Source organism: Sparus aurata, chromosome 14, assembly GCF_900880675.1.
Source record: "Sparus aurata chromosome 14, fSpaAur1.1, whole genome shotgun sequence".
Lineage (NCBI taxonomy): Eukaryota > Metazoa > Chordata > Actinopteri > Spariformes > Sparidae > Sparus > Sparus aurata.
In genome coordinates this window covers 3576817-3581899 of record NC_044200.1, presented here as the reverse complement: position 1 = coordinate 3581899, position 5083 = coordinate 3576817, and the positions used below count along the sequence as shown (strand labels likewise).

Here is a 5083-nt window from a genome sequence, read left to right as displayed (position 1 = left end):
CTGGAGCCATGAATTTACTGCTCAAAGCTTGCTCCTTTCCAGCACTGGGGAGACAAAACTGAGATTTCTCGTTTGTTTCTCCTAAAATTCCTTAGGAGCAATAGGTGAGACCTGACAGCTAGCAACAGGAGCCTTGCTTGAGACATGATGGAGCTTTGTTTGAGCCTTCCTTTGCAGACAAAAATGAGCAATCCTGGAGCTATTTAAACAACAATAACAAACCCACCCAGAGGAAAATTTTACTGCTCAAAGCTTGCTCCTTTCCAGCATGGGGGAGAAAAAACTGAGATTTATCATTTATTTCTCCTAAAATTCAGTAGGTGCAATAGGTGAGACATGACAGCTAGCAACAGGAGCCTTACTTGAGACATGGCGGAGCGTTATTTGAGACCTCCTATGAAAACAAAAATTCTGGAGCATATTTATCGACACTTTTGAAAACGTTGAAAAAAGGCCTTTATTCAAATCACCATCTTTAGTATACAACACAGCAGCACTTTATAAAGCACAGTTTGCACAGAATCATGATAACATTTAACATTTCTGACAATAGTGATCACTTCAGAAAAAAATGCAGATTGCCTTAACCAACCTGTAACAACTGACTATTTCAGCTGGTAGTGTAAAGACAGTTTATTAATGTGTCTCTTCTCAGTGAAACTTCTTAAAAGAAGTGTCTAACAGTGTTCCACACAGCTGCACGACAATGCAGAGCATTTCATTACTTAAGTCTTTCAGCAGTATTTGTGTATGAGGACTTATTTGACCATGATCACCTCACCAAATGCCTTCTCAACCGATGTCCATCCATCCCATGTGCCATAGTGCATGATGTACCTGCAAGAATGACAGAAAGCCCAGATTACAAATAAATTCCCTTAACATACCATAATAGCAAACTAGCAAATATAGACTAATTACTGCATTATGGGGAGGACAGTCCATGACCACCTTCATGTGGTATTTTATAAGGTTTATATTCATACATTCTTTAAAGTACGTTGTTTTCTTTTTATGTAAGTGTGCTGGATTCAAAAATGGAAAGAAATAAACATACAACAAAATAAGCAATGTACTTACTTAGACCCAGATTAGACCTAGATATGTCTGTTGGCCAAGTTGTCATAATATTATTTTGAATTCCTGTTTAATGTACCACAATTAAAATAGCTTGGTTGCTGTCCACATTAGTTGCATTTGTGTTTGTATTGAGTAGAGGTACATGTTGCTCAGGTGAATTACATGAGGAAAGAAGTATGTGGTGAAGGGATGATGAAATCTATGAAGGTTGGGCCTAAATATCTATGTTTTTAAACCCACCCAACCTGAATCTCTCCACAGTGGCAAGCTAGAAAGCTAGCTGCTGATGGCTCTAAGTCAGAGCACTGGCAGCCAAGATAGGTCAAACGACTGCAACCCTGTTGCTAGACAGGAATTATCATTCAAAAGGTAGAGGAGACGTAATTTTCTAAACCACAAAATGAAACACAAGGAAAAGGGAGGTTGACACTGAAAGCACTACCGACCCACCACCACCCCAAAACAGTCAAACTAGGGGAAACACTGGTTTTAAAAATGTAAGACTGTGCAATACCATTTTGGTCATCCTTGGGTGAGCCAGGGTCTGGCTGATATCATCTTCAGTGAGTAGTTCAGTCTTTTGGCCATCTCTTTTTTTTGTTCCTGCTGAACATTTCTTTCTGTGAAATACATCAAAGTACAAAACATTTTTTTTTTTAAATGTGGCTCTTAGTAAACTTCAACTTTACATTATATTTATTAAGTTCTAGCAGCAAATCCTACATTAATATCATGTAATGCACAGAAACCTTACTACTGAGACTACAGTCACTTCACCAAGAATACAATCTCTAAATGCCCTACAGGTCTTTATTTCAAGGTTGTTAATGGGCTTACTGAAATTATTTCTTACTATAAACGACTAGTACTGAGAGCTCATATCCCCATAGATCAGGGGTCCCCAAACTACGGTCCGTGGGCCACATCTGGCCCGCCTAAACAACTGGAGTGGCCCGCTTAATGATCCCAAACAATCTCTCTAAACGTGCCTATTTTTTAAAATTGCATTTCCTATAGAGCTTGGCAATGTGCCGTAGTGTCGGGCGCCATCCTCGTTGCAAGACGCCAGAGCAAGAGCGAGAGAGAGAGAGAGAGAGCTCTCGATAATCATATCTAACTATGTAACAGGGAAAGAATGAATGTATGTCTTCATTACACTGCAGGGATCGAAATTAGCACCCGCCATCCGCGAAATGCGCGGGAATTTGTGTGCTGGCGCCTGGTGGGTAAATTGAATCAGTTTACCAGCAACTGTGACGGCAACTGTCCAGTCAGATCTGATCCAACCGGATCTAACTCTTGGGCCGTGTGAAGCGCACTGTTATGCCGCATAACAGTGCGCTTCACACGACCCAAGAGTTAGATCCGGTAAAATTATATGTTTCTGATTCGACTAAAGTGTCAGCTGAACTTCAGAAGGCCGGAAATCCACAACTACTTGAACGGCCGTAAGCGGTCATTTGGACCGCTAGATTTTAAACTCTATAATCTCTCATGTAAATATCCGATTGAGTGATGAATGCATTCATTATGTCATGATATATTTTTCTTAAACGAAATTACACCAAACTGTACAAGTTTAATTATACATTTATTAATAACATAGTAAACCGTTACTTTTGCATATTTACACAAGAATTTCATAGAGAAAAGTTAGAACAATTAAAAGTAACTTATTTGATTATGAATGATTTTATAATAATATATAAGTTAAAAAAATATAATAATTGAAAAAGCTGGAAACAAGCTGATCTCAAACAAAAAAAGAGCTGTTTTGATCACTGGTCACAGTCGACTCAGATTACCTCCGCTCTCCTCACACAGTTACCACACACAGGCTTGTGGCATTTCAAGTACGATGTTTGGTTCCGTTTGCAGCTCTTTCGGACCGGCACTGCCTCCGTGTCCGTGTCTGCTGCTGCTGCGGTGGTTGGTACCGCTGCTGCCCACCTTGTGTTGACTGCCGCGGCTGCTTTCCCCTCCATTCTGCCCTCATCAGCTCCTCTGCCCGCTGCTGCAGGACTTTCCTCCGGGCTCTCCTGCTGCTGGTGCTTCTTGAATGAGATGCGGGCATTGATCCCAGCCGGGTCGAGGATGTTATAGAAGACCGCCACTGGCCATCTTTCTGCCTTTGATGGAGTACGCCCTCGCCATCTGGTCTGGGACGTCCACGCCGGTGTTGGTGTTGTTGTAGTACATCACAGACTCTGGTGTTGCCTTCGCTCCACTAAAGGTGCCCACACCTGTGTGCAGGTGCTGAGGATGCAGACATTCTTCCTTGGCTGGTACACAGCCAGAGTCGCATCATTTCAGCACCTTCGTGTTGTGAACAGCTCCGCTCGCTGTTTCATATGGAGGGAGGAACTCCCGTTGTTGTTTGCCCATGGTGCCAACCAGGCTATATAATACAACTATATAATTATTAACTCACAAGTAAATTCACAAAGAGGCACAGCTGGAAACCGCTAACACAGTTAGAGACAAGAGAGACAATGAAAGCAGCAAACCGTGCGAAAAATGGAACCATGAAACCCTGCGAAGTGATGTGCGGTCAGTTTGACCGCTTATGGCTGAAACAGGTTAACATATCATATTTTGTGTAATTTATATAAAAACTATTCCAAGTTAAAATACAGACACTTTTAGGAAAAGTCATGTAACAGCAGTATTGCATTTTTTCATTCAATGTTATAAGTGTTATATTTTCTCTATGTGTTGATGTTTTCCTCAATTCCTGATATATACAATTAATGAAAATAAATTAAATGTTAAATAAACTTGATTTAACATGGTAGATCCCTTTGTATTGTTTTTCATATGCAGTTATGGTGCAACATTTTGAATTGGGACATTGAGATTAATGGGTAATTGTTCTGTACCATGGTAAGGACTAGGTGTTTAATAGCTGAACTGTGGTAGTTGGCCCATATCATTTCCTGTTATAGACTGACACCGGCCCCCCACCACAGAGAAGAAAGTTGATGTGGCCCCCACCGAAAAAAGTTTTGGGACCCCTGCCATAGATCAATAATATGATGTTCTTTGGATCAACAATAGTCACAGCTTTCTGTTCATGCCTATTTTGTGCAACACACAAATTATTTAAGGTACACAGTATGCAAAGATAATCAAAAGCCTCATTTAAGAAATGGTGAAAAGAGCGATTGGACAGTGTTACCTCATCTATTCAGCTCAACCTCAGCAGACTGAAGAGACCACTCAATGACTTTTCCTTGGGTTCACAGCACAGCAGATTATGTAGCAGCGCAGCACATCTGTTTAATAATATAAAAAATCACAATAACGTTACTGGTGGTGATCTGCTGTACAGCTCCTTGCCCTACACATTAAAAATGAATAAAATAAACAACTGTAACAGTCGCCATATTACATGATTTACATTTTACAACTCAGACAGTACTGCTCGAGGCTTAACGGTTGTCATGACTAATGGACTCAGCAAGCTAGCACAGTTTCACTCAAAGAAAGAAAAGACAGAAATAATAAACAATAAAATGGTGACACAGTGATAGTAAAAAAAAAGGGAGAGGACGACTCAAATAACATAACATGAACTTAAACCTATATAAAGGCAGTTTCATAGATGAATATCTGATTAAATCACGGAGCTGTTACAGTAGTTTTAACTACAGCTTCAAACCGCGTTAGCTGTAGGCAGAGTTAGCTGGTGTCCTCTGCTCATTTTAAGAGGCTAGTGTGTAGCTATAACATTAGCTTTAAAACTGAGCCCTCTGCACACCATTTAAACTAATCTATGTTACATATTTCGGCTGAGGTCACTGAATTTCCAGCGGGTTTAATTCCCCCCTATAACCGGACTACTATAGCTAATGTTGCTAATGCTAACAAGTTCATAGTCGTAAGGTGGTTTGATGCTAACGTTATGATATGCAGACACGTTTTTGCCGAGGGAATCATAACCAGCATGAACACTTGCCCTCTAAATGTTCAATTCACTCAAATTACATTAATAATGTAGCTT

The 5083-nt window shown here is 40.3% G+C and overlaps 1 long non-coding RNA gene across 1 annotated transcript; it reads right to left on the bottom strand.

Moving 5' to 3' along the window:
* Window positions 1-439: 439 nt before the first annotated feature.
* On the bottom strand, window positions 440-4337 carry LOC115595734 (uncharacterized). The gene is made up of 2 exons (XR_003986771.1): window positions 4259-4337; window positions 440-837 (listed from the first exon to the last, which is right to left on the bottom strand). It is a non-coding gene; the product is annotated as an uncharacterized LOC115595734 (long non-coding RNA).
* Window positions 4338-5083: the final 746 nt, after the last annotated feature.